At 56.9% G+C, this 16,546-nt stretch overlaps 2 pseudogenes; both read left to right on the top strand.

Moving 5' to 3' along the window:
- The first annotated feature begins 7,439 nt into the window (after positions 1–7,439).
- LOC143429501 (U2 spliceosomal RNA) lies at positions 7,440–7,614 on the top strand (annotated as a pseudogene).
- Positions 7,615–14,932: 7,318 nt separating this feature from the next.
- Positions 14,933–15,110, top strand: LOC143429525 (U2 spliceosomal RNA; annotated as a pseudogene).
- Positions 15,111–16,546: the final 1,436 nt, after the last annotated feature.

The raw sequence follows: 16,546 nt of genomic DNA, 5'->3' as shown, positions 1-16,546 counted from the left end.
GTTTCCAAAGATCAGATATATTCTTTTAACCATTAAACCCACACACTTGATCTTCTCCGTCAGTAGCTTTAAGTGTCATTTTACTTTGTGTTTTTCCGACTCGCTCACCGGAGTGTCGCGTTATCATCCGCGTCGCGCGTGCTGTGCTCGTGTTTGGTGCAGTGTTCAGTGCGTTCGGCTTGCTGGTGGACTCTGGACTTGGTAAGTCTAACACTTGGAATTTCGGTGGAGGTCCCTTCTCGCGTGATTAGTTTAAAGTGCTCCCGATGCGGTGGTGTTGAACGCATCGGGTAGACGTTAGACGTCCATACGTGACGTCCCTCCTCCTAGGTCGACCATTTCGACCTCCGAGGAGTTTGAATCCGAGTAGATTCGGTTTGTTCGACCTTATACCCGGTTATAAGTGTAAACTTTACACTTATAGCCGTTGGGTTTGAATTCGACCTCTCCGTATTTTGGGTGTTAGACTTTGCACGTACGCCCGTAATTCGAGTTTTTTGCTCGATTTTACGGGTCGTCGCTGCGAAATAGCAGCAATTAGTTAATTAAATTCACCGTTTATTTGTTTTAATTAAGAGATCGGGGTACACGGAGGCCCTTTACACCCCGTGTAACTCGATACGTCGCGGTCCGGAGTTTTCCAGGCCGTGTGGAGTGTCGTGGAAAGTTAAACCGTTTGCGGTTACTAGTCACGTACGCGAAGCACGGTTCGTTCGTGCGGGGCTGTGTCCACCGGGCACAGCGGAATTGTTTTATATTATTTTATTTTATTTTATTTTATTCTATTAGATTCCGTTTCGTCGTTAATCCGTATTAAGATATTTATTTAATCGCGTTCGCGTTCGCGTTGTCCCTTGTCTTCTCTAGTGTATATACTTATTTATTATTGTCCCTTGTCTTACGTGTTCGTCTCGATCGACCGTTAACCGTCTGTGTTTGCTCCGGTGAGCGTATTGTTTTATTATTTTAACTCATAATTTTATTGAGACGAGCCGTGTGTTGCGTTGCGACACTATCTTCACGATGGCGGGTAATAGCAGCAAAAACGATAGTACAAATAGTAATAGTGAGCGCGTGGTGTTGCTGCATTACCCGTTCCCGGCAGAATTTCCTTGCCCGTTCTGCTACCTTGGCAGAACCGTGTGCAAAAAGGGAGCGTGTGTCTATCTGAGACACACGGATCTATTCAAACATTTAAAGATCCATCACCCCGGTGCGATCAAAAGGTGGGTGTGCGGTGAGTGCGGCTTCACCGACGAAAGTGCGTATGCACTGAAGCGTGTGAAGTCGCACCACCAAACAAAACACCCGTCCACCGGGGGTCCGTGTGTTCCCGTTAGACACAACTCCCTTGCAGGGAGTGCCGCCCGCGCAACGCCCGGCGATAGCGTTGCCGAGTCGCGACCCGTTGACGCGGTGGAGGTGTTCTCCACCGAGAACGAGGCCTCTTTTCCCCCTCTGGGGGCGTCCCCGGTGACCTGTGGGGGCACGACGACCTGTGCCTCCACAACAACAAAGACAATAACAACAACAACAACGACAACACCAACAATAACAGCCAACACTCGAATTGCTGTTTCTAGAGTATCGGGGACGGCTGCCTCCACTGCAGCCAAGACGACATCGAGAGGGGCCTCCTCCACTAAGTCAACGAGGAGCATTACCACCACGCAACCCCGGCGAGGAACTCGTCCACCCACCGCCGGGATAACAAGGACTACAAGGAACTCCACCACCACAGCAATAACGACCACGACAACGACGGTGGTGGGGAGCAGCGCCGCGACGAGAAGCTCCGTCACCCTCGCGGCGTTCTTACAACGAAGCCGGCGCTCCTCCGCGGACGAGGCGAGCCCCAACTCCACCAGGACCAGCAGCGGGTCGGGGCCCAAGGGGAGGATTTCAGGGGGCTCTACCACCACGCCCCCTGCCCCCGCAAGGGGGAAGAAGAGCCCGGCGGCGCCCGCAGCAGCTGGGAGGAAGAGGCGGGCGTCGACCGAGCCTCCCCAACCCGACCCGCCCCGACGCATTCTACCGGCAAGGAGGGTGACCCCCACAACCACCTTCGCGGAGGTCACCCGGGGCAGCCCGTCCGCCGTGGCTGGAGCGGCGGTGGTGTCAAGGAGTACAAGAGCGACGTCTCTCCCGCCCGCGTTGCCCAGGATAACGCGGGCGGCAGCGAAGAGGATGGGGGGCGCGTCCACCACCTCCAGCGCCCCCCCAGCGACACCACCACTGCAGGGCCCTCCACCAACGCCCTGCAGCGCTCCGGCCACGCTTACTACCACGACGATGACGACATCGGTCCGTGGCTCGCCTATAATGACGGTGGCCGTCGTGTCACCTGTGGCGGTCACCGTCGCGGCGCGGACGCCGCCAGCCACGGGCCGCGCCTCCACCCCGCCAGCCAGGACGACTCGGGCGACGTCCCTCCCGCCCGGGTCGTCCGCGAAGAGGCCCATTCGGGGACGCCTGTCCCCTCCGGGGGTCAGAGGGGGCACCCAGACCACCGGGGTGTCCCTTCGGGTGGAGGCGCGTGGGGAGGGGACCGAGAAGAGGAGGTCCCTACCTTCGCCCAGGCCCCTCCCCACCATCCATGAGTCATCGTCGTCATCGTCGGACGATGAGAGAGCGCCGGCGGCCGTCCCCAAGGAGGGACCGGCCCGGACAAGGCGGAGGCGCCGCTGCTTGGGGAGCAGCGGCAGCAGCAGCAGCAGTAGCAGTAGCAGCAGCAGCAGCAACAGGAACAGGAGCAATACGAGCGCCGCGAGGGGACGGTCTGGAACAACACCAGGAGCGGCGAGGAGGCGGTGGGTGGACCGCACCATTACCTCCACCACGGATTCGTCGGGGGAAGAGGAGGCCCCAAGGCAGCCGTCCCCGCGGGTGGAGGGAACCGGTCCCTCCACTCGAAGGTCACCGAGGCTCCCCAGGGAGGAGGAAGGGGGCCTCAATTTAGATAATTTATTACTAGAAAATAGATTTTATTCGTTGACTGACCGGGCAACTAGTCCGGTCAATAATGACAATTGTACTGACTCCCCCGGGCGAAACCGGGGGTGTATTTGTGTGTGCAGGTGTGGAGGCGCGCGGGACCCGCCCGCGTCATCATCCCGGGGCAGCGTCGTCGTGGAGGCTCCGGTGAGGACGGCCCCGTCGAGCATTCGGGAAAGCCACCCGGTGAGTGTGACACGTGGGTATCGTGCGGGCACCAGAGGCGGTCGTGCACCTGCAGCGACCGTGGGGCGGCGGCGCGGGACAGCGACATCGGGCCTCCCGGCTGCTTGCGAGCGGGTAGGCGGGGCGTTTCAGCCTCGGGCCCCGCGGCAATCCAGGGTGCCCCATCCCCGAGGTGGAGGTCGCGACGCTGCGTCCGGCGCGCCACCAACCGGTAGACCCCGATCTAGGGGACGCCGGGAGGTGGACGTTGCCGCAAGGGCGCGGTTAGTGGCCTTCGCGGAGGGGGTGGGATCACCCGAGCAACTGGAGGCGCTCGCCACGAAGGTGGACGAGTACTTTCAGGGGCGGAGGGCCGCGGGACCCGGGGCTGGCGCACGGAGTGCCGCCTCCAACGGGGGGGCCGGTCGGCGCCGGCCAGTCGCGGGGAGTGAGGGGCGTCGGGGTGATGTGGCCAATTCGATGGTGAGCGATGGCCCTCCCAGCGTCCCGGATCGCGTAGGGGAGGCTACCCGAATCCAACGTCTTTTCAGGGCGGATCGGAAGCGCGCGGTGCGGGAGATTCTCGCCGGAGAATCTCCCCATTGCAGTGTGCCCCTGGAACGGGTCCAGGAGCACTTTACGAACGTTTACTCGCTCCGAGCCCGCCCTGGTAGCCTTCCCTCTCTCTATGGGGAGGACCCGACCACTGAGTCGAACGATGACCTGGTTTCCCCCTTCACGGAAGCCGAGGTCAGCCGTCGGTTAAAGCGGATGAAGCTTGCTTCTTCCGCCGGACCCGACGGTCTGACCTATGGTGACCTACGGAGGGGGGACCCAGGAGCGGTCCTCCTTACGGTGGTATTCAACACCTGCCGCCGCATGGAGAAGATTCCGGGGCGCTGGAAGCAGTCCAACACCGTCCTCCTTTTCAAGAAGGGTGATCGCGAGGACCTATCGAATTGGAGGCCTATCGCCCTGGGTGATGTCACCCCCAAGCTCTTCGCGGCGGTCGTCGCCGATCGGCTCACTCGTTGGGCCGTAGTCAACAAGCGGCTCAGCCAAGCACAGAAGGGCTTCTTGCCCTTCGAAGGCTGTCTGGAGCACAACTTTGTGCTTCAGCAGGCCATGGCTGCCGCTCGTAAGCAGCGTAGGGAGGTGGTGGTGGCGTGGTTGGATCTGGCCAACGCTTTCGGATCGGTTCCCCACGCCACCATCATCGATTCGCTGGCCGGTGCCGGCGCTCCCCGGCCGCTCATCAACATCGTCGCCAGCCTTTACGACGGCGTGGCGACGCGGGTCCGTACCGCTGAAGGGTGCACGCCCTGGATCCCCATGAAGTCGGGGGTGAGGCAGGGCTGCCCACTTAGCCCGATCCTATTCGACCTTTCCATTGAGGCCATGGTTCGCGGGGCCGTGGACTCGGTGGAGGGTCTGAGTGTGAGAGGGCATAAGGTGACAGCCCTGGCGTACGCAGACGACGTGGCACTCGTCGCGTCATCCGTCGACGGAATGGGAAGGCTATTGCAAGCAGCAGAGGGGACGGCTCGGCAGCTGGGGCTCTCCTTCAACCCCTCGAAGTGTGCAACCCTGCACATCAGAGGGGACGGGAGGGTTTCTAGCACCGAGTTCCGTCTAGTCGGGGGACTCGTTCCTGCCCTGTCGGAGGGGCAGAGTTACGAGCATCTGGGAGTGCCGACCGGGGTTCGGATCGACCAAACCCCGTATCCGACGATCCAAGCCTTATTAGTAGATCTTCGCGCGGTCGACGATTCCCTGCTCGCCCCCTGGCAAAAAATCGAGACCGTGGCGACATTCCTGTTGCCACGCCTCGATTTCGCGTTCAGGGGAGGCCACGTGCGAAGAACCGCTTTAGCCGATGCCGACAGGGTCATCAAACGCACGGTAAAGAGGTGGTTGCACCTCCCGCAGCGTGCCAGTGCGGAGCTGGTCTATATCCCCCCCGCTTGGGGTGGGTGCGGCCTTCTCCCGCTGGTGGATCTGGCCGACGTGGCGGCCGTGTCGCACGCGTTCAGGTTATTGAATGCGAGCGATCCGGTCGTTGCGGACTTGGCCAGGTCAGCGCTGTGTGACGCCGTGCGGGAGAAGGCCGGTCGGACCCTTGGGAGCAGGGGCCTTGCCGACTATCTCTCCGGCTCTTTGTCGGGCGAGATGGCGAGGCCATCGGCGGGCCGAGCTTCGTTCTGGTCGCGAGTAAGGAACGTCGGAATTCGTTCATGTGCGCGGCTTGGATTTAGTTGGAGATGGGACGAGGTCCGTGAAGAGCTCTCGGTTGTGTGCCGCTCCCGGAATGGGCGTAGCGTTGTTGTGCCGCCTGCTGCCAAGGGCCAAGTCACGCGGAGGCTGAGGGCAGCAGTGGGAGAGTGCTACCTGGAAAGGCTTCTTCGGAAGCCCGACCAGGGGAAGGTTTTCGACGCGACCTCCCGTTGCGCGGTCAGTAACCACTTTCTGCGCACCGGGGGGTTTGTCCGCTTCGCTGATTGGCGCTTCGTTCACCGGGCCCGCCTCGACGTGTTGCCGCTAAATGGAGCACGTCGGTGGGGGACCGGTGACAAGCGTTGCCGGCGTTGCGGGCATGAGTTCGAGGGCCTTCCCCACGTGCTCTCCCACTGCGGTCCTCACTCCGCTGCCCGGCAGCTGCGGCATGACAACCTCGTTCATAGGCTCGTGGCGGCTGCCCGTCTGCCAGGGGAGATCCGGGTCAATAAGCGCGTCCCGGGAGTCGACGGCGAGCTGGCAGCCCTGCGTCCCGACATCGTCGTGGAGCACGGGCTGTCGAAAAACATCGTCGTGGTCGACGTGGCCGTGCCTTTCGAGAACACTCTCGAGGCAATTGAGGAGGCGAGGATGGCGAAGATACGTAAGTATCAGCCCCTCGCCGAATCATTGCGGAGGCGCGGCTACCGAGTCCACGTAGATGCGTTCGTCGTCGGCGCCCTGGGCGCGTGGGACCCGGGAAACGAGTTTGTCCTGGACCTGCTGCGCGTCTCTCAGCGTTATGCAGCGCTGATGAGGCGTCTCATGATATCTGAGACAATAGCCTGGTCCAGAGATATCTACGTGGAGCATGTATCCGGGGTGCGTCAGTACCGGGCTCCACGGGGTACGTCTGAGGCGGAGTCGACATCGGCGGCGCTGAGCGGGAGCAGTGGAGGCGCCCGCGTCCCTGGGGTGGTGTCGCCCGCGGATCCTTAGGGCCTCCACACCTGCGGGCTGAGAGGACTGGCCGCGAGGGTCTGGAGTAAGCTCTGGGTTATGCTGACCTATTTATTTATTCACCCTACCTTGTTTCATTAGTTATTCTACTTTGTGTTGTTCTGTTAGTTGCTCTGGTTCGCGCCTATATTGCCTCCACGCGAAATGAGGAGTTAATTGACCTATTCTATCTATCTAATTTAAGTTAGCTATTCTATTTCATTTTATTTCATTTTACTTCACTGGACCTTATTCTTTTCTATTTTATCTTTTTCTTTATCTTTTTCTAGCTATTTATTTTACTCACCTGACTATTCTATTTTAGTCCTGTCTACTCACCTCACTCTATGGTGATTTATCTTATAATAAGTTACTTTTCCTCATTTCGCCTTTCAATGCTTTTCTTCTTTCTTCTTTTATCTCTTACGCGCGTACCTTACTCTACAGTACCATATAATATTGTATTTTACTTTACCTGACTTTACCTTCTTACTCTATTTTACTTTATTTTATTTATTTTATTTTATTACATTTATTGGTTTGTCTTACTTTTGGCCACAATCCGAGCACTAATTGCTAATAGCTGTTCCTCTGGACCTCTCGGTGGCGGCTGGTACCTCCTAACCCCACTCGACTGACTACAGGAAGGCGTATATCCGCACACTGACGCTATAAACACGCCAAGTCCATACATATACTTTATGTTACGTTAATATTGCACTTATTATATTTTATTTATCGGCATTAACCATATTTTATAGTTTATACTCTATACTTATTATTTATGTAGTTTACTATATTGACATCTTATTTCATCTATTGAGAAGTTAAGTTGCCTATCCGTGTCTTCTAGCACACGGCTCGTATTATACCTAAGCCAACTTATCGAATGGTGCAATGCTCACCTGATTACAACTATGTCACAATCACAATGGACGCTTTAGGGAGGGATCCCATAGCATTATCCTACGTTATATATTATTCTTATAACCAAATTCGTGCGGAAGCAACATGAATTACTTTGTACTACAAGTGTATACCCCTGGGGCTTCGGCCCCGGGGGAACATTAACTTTTAAATAAACGTCTTATCTGTTCTTATCAGCTTAATATCTGATACACTCCTCATTAGGAGTCAGAATATTAACCTGATTTTTGGAAAAAGGCGGACCGCTGGGGCTTGCTCCACCTCCGCCGCGAGTCGACCCAGTATTGCAGTGCCTCTGGGACCGGCTCAATAAGCCTTTTCCAAAGATCAGTTTTTATCTAGTCAAACCCACGCACTTTGATTTATCCATCAGTAGCTATAAGTATTCGTTTTAACCTGTGTTCGACTCGCTCACCGGAGTGTCGCGTTATCATCCGCGTCGCGCGTGCTGTGTCCGTGTGTGGTGCAGTGATCAGTGCGTTCGACTCAGCTGGTGGACTTCGGATTTGGTAAGTCTAACACTTGGAATATCGGTGGAGGTCCCTTCCGCGTGATTAGTTTAAAGTGCTCCCGAGGCGGTGGTGTTGAACGCATCGGGTAGACGTTAGACGTCCATACGTGACGTCCCTCCTCCTAGGTCGACCATTTCGACCTCCGAGGAGTTTGAATCCGAGTAGATTCGGTTTGTTCGACCTTATACCCGGTTATAAGTGTAAACTTTACACTTATAGCCGTTGGTTTTGAATTCGACCTCTCCGTGTTTTGGGTGTTAGACTTTGCACGTACGCCCGTAAATCGAATTTTTTGCTCGATTTTACGGGTCGTCGCTGCGTAATAGCAGCTCTAGATTAATTAAATTCACCGATTTATTTGCTTTAATTAAGAGATCGGGGTACACGGAGGCCCTTTACACCCCGTGTAACTCGATACTTCGCGTTTCCGGAGTTTTCCAGGCCGTGTGGAGTGTCGTGAAAAGTTAAACCGTCGCGGTTGCTAGTCACGTACGCGAAGCACGGTTCGTTCGTGCGGGGCTGTGTCCACCGGGCACAGCGGAATTGTTTTATATTACTTTATTTTACTTTATTTTATTAGATTCTCCGTCGTCGTTAATTCGTATTAAGTGATTAATTTATTCGCGTTCGCGTTCGCGTTGTCCGTTGTCTATTCTAGTGTATATACTTATTTATTATTGTCCCTTGTCTTACGTGTTCGTCCCGTTCCGACCGTTATACCGTCTGTGTTTGCTCCGGTGAGCGTTTTGTTTTATTATTCTGATTATTTATTTTATTTCGACGAGCCGAGTGTTTGCGTTGCGACACTATCGTAACGATGGCGGGTACAAGCAATGGTAATTCGAGCAACAGTGAGTGCGTGGTGAAATTGCTGTACCCGTTCCCTGCCGAATTTCCCTGCCCCTTCTGCTTTGTAGGCAGAACGGTGTGCAGAAAGGGAGCGTGTGTCTATCTGAGACACACGGATTTATTTAAACACCTAAAATTACATCACCCCGGTGCGATTAAAAGGTGGACCTGCGCTGAGTGCGGCTTCGCCGACGATAGCGCTTATGCGCTAAAGAAGGTGAAGGCGCACCACCAGGTCCGCCATCCAGCCACCGGGGGTCCGTGTGTCTCCGTTAGACACAACTCCCTTGCAGGGAGTGCCGCCCGCGCAACGCCCGGCGATAGCGTTGCCGAGTCGCGACCTCTTGACGTGACGGAGTTATCCGTCGAGAGCGAGGTCTCTTTCCCCCCCTTGGGTGTGTCCCCGGTGACCTGTGGGGGCGCAACGACGTGCGCCTCCACCAGAGCCACAACAACGTCAACTACTGCTAAGGGTACCAATGTTTGCAGAGTATCGGGGACGGCTGCCACCACAGCAGCTACAGCAACAATAACAACAACAACAACAACAACGACATCGTCGAGAGGGGCCTCCTCGATTACGTCAAAGAGGACAACAGCCAATACCACCACGCAACCCCGGCGAGGAACCCGTCCACCCACCGCCGGGACAACAAAAAGGACGACGAAATCCTCCACCACCCCAACAACAACAACAACAACAACCACGGTGGGCTCGAGTGCCGCTACCAGGAGCACCGTTACCCTCGCGGCGCTATTTCAACGTAGCCGGCGCTCCTCCGCGGGCGAGGCGAGCCCCAATACCACGAGGACCAGCAGCGGGTCGGGGGTCAAGGGGAGAAGTTCAGGGGGCACTTCCACCACGCCCCCTGCCCCCTCTAAGGGGAAGAAGAGGAGTCCGGCGGCGCCCGCAGCAGCTGGGAGGAAGAGGCGGGCGTCGACCGAGCCTCCCCAACCCGACCCGCCCCGACGCATCCTCCCATCGAGGAAGGTGACCCCCTCCACAACCTTCGCGGAGGTCACCCGGGGCAGCCCGTCCGCCGTGGCTGGAGCGGCGGTGGTGTCAAGAAACACCAGAGCTACGTCTCTCCCGCCCGCGTTGCCCAGGATAACGCGGGCGGCAGCGAAGAGGATGGGGGGCGCGTCCACCACCTCCAGCGCCCCCCCAGCGACACCACCACTGCAGGGCCCTCCACCAACGCCCTGCAGCGCTCCGGCCACGCTTACTACCACGACGATGACGACATCGGTCCGTGGCTCGCCTATAATGACGGTGGCCGTCGTGTCACCTGTGGCGGTCACCGTCGCGGCGCGGACGCCGCCAGCCACGGGCCGCGCCTCCACCCCGCCAGCCAGGACGACTCGGGCGACGTCCCTCCCGCCCGGGTCGTCCGCGAAGAGGCCGATTCGGGGACGCCTGTCCCCTCCGGGGGTCAGAGGGGGCACCCAGACCACCGGGGTGTCCCTTCGGGTGGAGGCGCGTGGGGAGGGAACCGAGAAGAGGAGGTCCCTACCTTCGCCCAGGCCCCTCCCCACCATCCATGAGTCATCGTCGTCATCGTCGGACGATGAGAGAGCGCCGGCGGCCGTTCCTGAGGAGGGACCGGCCAGGACAACGAGGAGGCGCCGCTGCATCAGGAGCAGCGGCAGCAGCAGCAGCAGTAGCAGCAGCAGCAACAACAGCAGGAACAGCCATACGAGCGCCGCGAGGGGACGGACATCCACGACACCAGGAGCGGCGAGGAGAAGGCGGTGGGTGGACCGCACCATTACCTCCACCACGGATTCGTCGGGGGAAGAGGAGGCCCCAAGGCAGCCGTCCCCGCGGGTGGAGGGAACCGGTCCCTCCACTCGAAGGTCACCGAGGCTCCCCAGGGAGGGGGAAGGGGGCCTCAACCTAGATAATTTATTATCAGAAAATCGTTTTTATCCTTTGACTGACCGGGCAATTAGTCCGGTCATTAATGACAATTTTATTGACTCCCCCGGGCGAAACCGGGGGTGTGTTTATGTGTGCAGGTGTGGAGGCGCGCGGGACCCGCCCGCGTCATCATCCCGGGGCAGCGTCGTCGTGGAGGCTCCGGTGAGGATGGCCCCGTCGAGCATTCGGGAAAGCCACCCGGTGAGTGCGACACGTGGGTATCGCGCGGGTACCAGAGGCGGTCGTGCACCTGCAGCGACCGTGGGGCGGCGGCGCGGGACAGCGACATCGGGCCTCCCGGCTGCTTGCGAGCGGGTAGGCGGGGCGTCTCAGCCTCGGGCCCCGCGGCAATCTAGGGTGCCCCATCACCGAAGTGGAGGTCGCGACGCTGCGTCCGGCGCGCCACCAACCGGTAGACCCCGATCTAGGGGACGCCGGGAGGTGGACGTTGCCGCAAGGGCGCGGTTAGTGGCCTTCGCGGAGGGGGTGGGATCACCCGAGCAACTGGAGGCGCTCGCCACGAAGGTGGACGAGTACTTTCAGGGGCGGAGGGCCGCGGGACCCGGGGCTGGCGCACGGAGTGCCGCCTCCAGCGGGGGGGCCGGTCGGCGCCGGCCAGTCGCGGGGAGTGAGGGGCGTCGGGGTGATGTGGCCAATTCGATGGTGAGCGATGGCCCTCCCAGCGTCCCGGATCGCGTAGGGGAGGCTACCCGAATCCAACGTCTTTTCAGGGCGGATCGGAAGCGCGCGGTGCGGGAGATTCTCGCCGGAGAATCTCCCCATTGCAGTGTGCCCCTGGAACGGGTCCAGGAGCACTTTACGAACGTTTACTCGCTCCGAGCCCGCCCTGGTAGCCTTCCCTCCCTCTATGGGGAGGACCCGACCACTGAGTCGAACGATGCCCTGGTTTCCCCCTTCACGGAAGCCGAGGTCAGCCGTCGGCTAAAGCGGATGAAGCTTGCTTCTTCCGCCGGACCCGACGGTCTGACCTATGGTGACCTACGGAGGGGGGACCCAGGAGCGGTCCTCCTTACGGCGGTATTCAACACCTGCCGCCGCATGGAGAAGATTCCGGGGCGCTGGAAGCAGTCCAACACCGTCCTCCTTTTCAAGAAGGGTGATCGCGAGGACCTATCGAATTGGAGGCCTATCGCCCTGGGTGATGTCACCCCCAAGCTCTTCGCGGCGGTCGTCGCCGATCGGCTCACTCGTTGGGCCGTAGTCAACAAGCGGCTCAGCCAAGCACAGAAGGGCTTCTTGCCCTTCGAAGGCTGTCTGGAGCACAACTTTGTGCTTCAGCAGGCCATGGCTGCCGCTCGTAAGCAGCGTAGGGAGGTGGTGGTGGCGTGGTTGGATCTGGCCAACGCTTTCGGTTCGGTTCCCCACGCCACCATCATCGATTCGCTGGCCGGTGCCGGCGCTCCCCGGCCGCTCATCAACATCGTCGCCAGCCTTTACGACGGCGTGGCGACGCGGGTCCGTACCGCTGAAGGGTACACGCCCTGGATCCCCATGAAGTCGGGGGTGAGGCAGGGCTGCCCACTTAGCCCGATCCTATTCGACCTTTCCATTGAGGCCATGGTTCGCGGGGCCGTGGACTCGGTGGAGGGTCTGAGTGTGAGAGGGCATAAGGTGACAGCCCTGGCGTACGCAGACGACGTGGCACTCGTCGCGTCATCCGTCGACGGAATGGGAAGGCTGTTGCAAGCAGCAGAGGGGACGGCTCGGCAGCTGGGGCTCTCCTTCAACCCCTCGAAGTGTGCAACCTTGCACATCAGAGGGGACGGGAGGGTTTCTGGCACCGAGTTCCGTCTAGTCGGGGGACTCGTTCCTGCCCTGTCGGAGGGGCAGAGTTACGAGCATCTGGGGGTGCCGACCGGGGTTCGGATCGACCAAACCCCGTATCCGACGATCCAAGCCTTACTAGTAGATCTTCGCGCGGTCGACGATTCCCTGCTCGCCCCCTGGCAAAAAATCGAGACCGTGGCGACATTCTTGTTGCCACGCCTCGATTTCGCGTTCAGGGGAGGCCACGTGCGAAGAACCGCTTTAGCCGATGCCGACAGGGTCATCAAACGCACGGTAAAGAGGTGGTTGCACCTCCCGCAGCGTGCCAGTGCGGAGCTGGTCTATATCCCCCCCGCTTGGGGTGGGTGCGGCCTCCTCCCGCTGGTGGATCTGGCCGACGTGGCGGCCGTGTCGCACGCGTTCAGGTTATTGAACGCGAGCGACCCGGTCGTCGCGGATTTGGCCAGGTCAGCGCTGTGTGACGCCGTGCGGGAGAAGGCCGGTCGGACCCTTGGGAGCAGGGGCCTTGCCGACTATCTCTCCGGCTCTTTGTCGGGCGAGATGGCGAGGCCATCGGCGGGCCGGGCTTCGTTCTGGTCGCGGGTAAGGAACGTCGGGATTCGTTCATGTGCGCGGCTGGGATTTAGTTGGAGATGGGACGAGGTTCGTGAAGAACTTTCGGTCGTTTGTCGCTCCCGGAATGGGCGTAGTGTCGTTGTGCCGCCTGCTGCCAAGGGCCAGGTCACGCGGAGGCTGAGGGCAGCAGTGGGAGAGTGCTACCTGGAAAGGCTTCTTCGGAAGCCCGACCAGGGGAAGGTTTTCGACGCGACCTCCCGCTGCGCGGTTAGTAACCACTTTCTGCGCACCGGGGGGTATGTCCGCTTCGCTGATTGGCGCTTCGTTCACCGGGCCCGCCTCGACGTGTTGCCGTTAAATGGAGCACGTCGGTGGGGGACCGGTGACAAGCGTTGCCGGCGTTGCGGGCATGAGTTCGAGGGTCTTCCCCACGTGCTCTCCCACTGCGGTCCTCACTCCGCTGCCCGGCAGCGGCGGCATGACGACCTCGTTCATAGGCTCGTGGCGGCTGCCCGTCTGCCAGGGGAGATCCGGGTCAATAAGCGCGTCCCGGGAGTCGACGGCGAGCTGGCAGCCCTGCGTCCCGACATCGTCGTGGAGCACGGGCTGTCGAAAAACATCGTCGTGGTCGACGTGGCCGTGCCTTTCGAGAACACTCTCGAGGCAATTGAGGAGGCGAGGATGGCGAAGATGCGTAAGTATCAGCCCCTCGCCGAATCATTGCGGAGGCGCGGCTACCGAGTCCACGTAGATGCGTTCGTCGTCGGCGCCCTGGGCGCGTGGGACCCGGGAAACGAGTTTGTCCTGGACCTGCTGCGCGTCTCTCAGCGTTATGCAGCGCTGATGAGGCGTCTCATGATATCTGAGACAATAGCCTGGTCCAGAGATATCTACGTGGAGCATGTATCCGGGGTGCGTCAGTACCGGGCTCCACGGGGTACGTCCGAGGCGGGGTCGACATCGGCGGCGCTGAGCGGGAGCAGTGGAGGCGCCCGCGTCCCTGGGGTGGTGTCGCCCGCGGATCCTTAGGGCCTCCACACCTGCGGTTCGGGGAGTCTGGCCGCTGGGAGGGGAGTTGGATCAGTATGGCCTCCACTTAACGTAACTAATTCTATTCTATTCTTTGTTAACCTACTTTATGCTAGCTATGGTATCTTATTTTATCTATCATGTTTTATCTTACTTTAACTTATTGTGGTTTATTTTATTCTATTTAAGCTATTATATTTTATTTTATCTTATTGTACTCTATACATTTTATCTTATCTTACGCTACTTACTCCATTTATTTTATTATTTACTATTTACTTATTAACTTGATCTTGTTTTACCTATTTTATGTTATTGTACTCTACTCTATTTATTTTATTTTACCTTATTTACTTAGTCTACTCTACCTCATGTTATCTTATCTTACTATTTTACTATTTCAACCTGATCTGTTTACTTTAAGATACCTTTTCATTATCTTTTACTTATCTACTTGTTCATTTCTCTTTATTTAACTTAGCTAGTAACAGACTCATATATATATACAACTTCTCCACCCACCATATGGCGGCCGGTATCCCCCCAACCTAACATGCGTGACTCGGATAAAAGCGTACATCCGCACCAGGACCTATGAATGAGGACGCTTACATCTAAGGAACTATAGCCAGATGCATGCATGTTAAGCTCAAAGTCTGTGCACACACTATGCGACATACCCATGTGCATTGTGCAATATTATATTGAAGTTTATCGCTATTACTTTGACTCATACATGACTATTGATCGGTCATGTAGTTATATATTGCTGTACTACTGTCGAGCTGTGTACTTTGTACATTAAATTATTGTCATAATTCTATATAAGATGATGCGTCAGGGGTTAGCCCCCAGCACAACTTATAACAAAATATTTTGTATTTGTTAATTCGTGCGGTTAAACACGGAGATATTGTAAACATATTGTATACCCCTGGGGCTTCGGCCTCAGGGGAACATTAATTGTTAAATAAACGCTTTTAATCTGTTCTTATCAGCTTAATATCTGATACACTCCTCATTAGGAGTCAGAATATTAACCTGATTTTTGGAAAAAGGCGGACCGCTGGGGCTTGCTCCACCTCCGCCGCGAGTCGACCCAGTATTGCAGTGCCTCTGGGACCGGCTCAATAAGCCTTTTCCAAAGATCAGTTTTATTTATCTAGTCAAAACCCACGCACTTTGATTTATCCATCAGTAGCTATAAGTATTCGTTTTAACCTGTGTTCGACTCGCTCACCGGAGTGTCGCGTTTTCATCCGCGTCGCGCGTGCTGTGTCCGTGAGTGGTGCAGTGTTCAGTGCGTTCGGCTTGCTGGTGGACTTCGGACTTGGTAAGTCTAGCACTTGGAATATCGGTGGAGGTCCCATTTCGCGTAGTTAGTTTAAAGTGCTCCCGATGCGGTGGTGTTGAACGCATCGGGTAGACGTTAGACGTCCATACGTGACGTCCCTCCTCCTAGGTCGACCATTTCGACCTCCGAGGAGTTTGAATCCGAGTAGATTCGGTTTGTTCGTCCTTATACCCGGTTATAAGTGTAAACTTTACACTTATAGCCGTTGGGTTTGAATTCGACCTCTCCGTGTTTTGGGTGTTAGACTGTTTGCACGTACGCCCGTAATTCGAGTTTTTTGCTCGATTTTACGGGTCGTCGCTGCGAAATAGCAGCTATTAGATTAATTAAAATCACCGTTTTATTTGTTTAATCAAGAGATCGGGGTACACGGAGGCCCTTTACACCCCGTGTAACTCGATACTTCGCGTTTCCGGAGTTTTCCAGGCCGTGTGGAGTGTCGTGGAAAGTTAAACCGTTTGCGGTTACTGGTCACGTACGCGAAGCACGGTTCGTTCGTGCGGGGCTGTGTCCACCGGGCACAGCGGAATTGTTTTATATTATTTTATTTTATTTTACTTTATTTTATTAGATTCCGCTTCGTCCGTTAATTCGTGTTAATATATTAATTTATTCGCGTTCGCGTTCGCGTTGTCCCTTGTGATAATTGTATATACTTATTTATTCAACTTGTCCTTCGTCTTACGTGTTCGTCCCGTTCCGACCGTTACCGTTTGTGTTTGCTCCGGTGAGCGTTTTGTTTTATTATTTTGATTATTTATTTTATTTCGACGAGCCGAGTGTTTGCGTTGCGACACTATCGTAACGATGGCGGGTACAAGCAATGGTAATTCGAGCAACAGTGAGTGCGTGGTGAAATTGCTGTACCCGTTCCCTGCCGAATTTCCCTGCCCCTTCTGCTTTGTAGGCAGAACGGTGTGCAGAAAGGGAGCGTGTGTCTATCTGAGACACACGGATTTATTTAAACACCTAAAATTACATCACCCCGGTGCTATCAAAAGATGGACCTGCGCTGAGTGCGGCTTCTCCGACGACAGCGCGTATGCGCTGAAGAAGGTGAAGGCGCACCACCAGGTCCGCCATCCAGCCACCGGGGGTCCGTGTGTCTCCGTTAGACACAACTCCCTTGCAGGGAGTGCCGCCCGCGCAACGCCCGGCGATAGCGTTGCCGAGTCGCGACCTCTTGACGTGACGGAGTTATCCGTCGAGAGCGAGGTC

The sequence above is a fragment of the Xylocopa sonorina genome, chromosome 11 (genome assembly GCF_050948175.1).
Source record: "Xylocopa sonorina isolate GNS202 chromosome 11, iyXylSono1_principal, whole genome shotgun sequence".
Classification (NCBI taxonomy): Eukaryota; Metazoa; Arthropoda; class Insecta; order Hymenoptera; family Apidae; genus Xylocopa; species Xylocopa sonorina.
The sequence above is the reverse complement of the archived record's forward strand: the minus strand, read 5'-3'. Positions and strand labels throughout refer to the sequence as shown.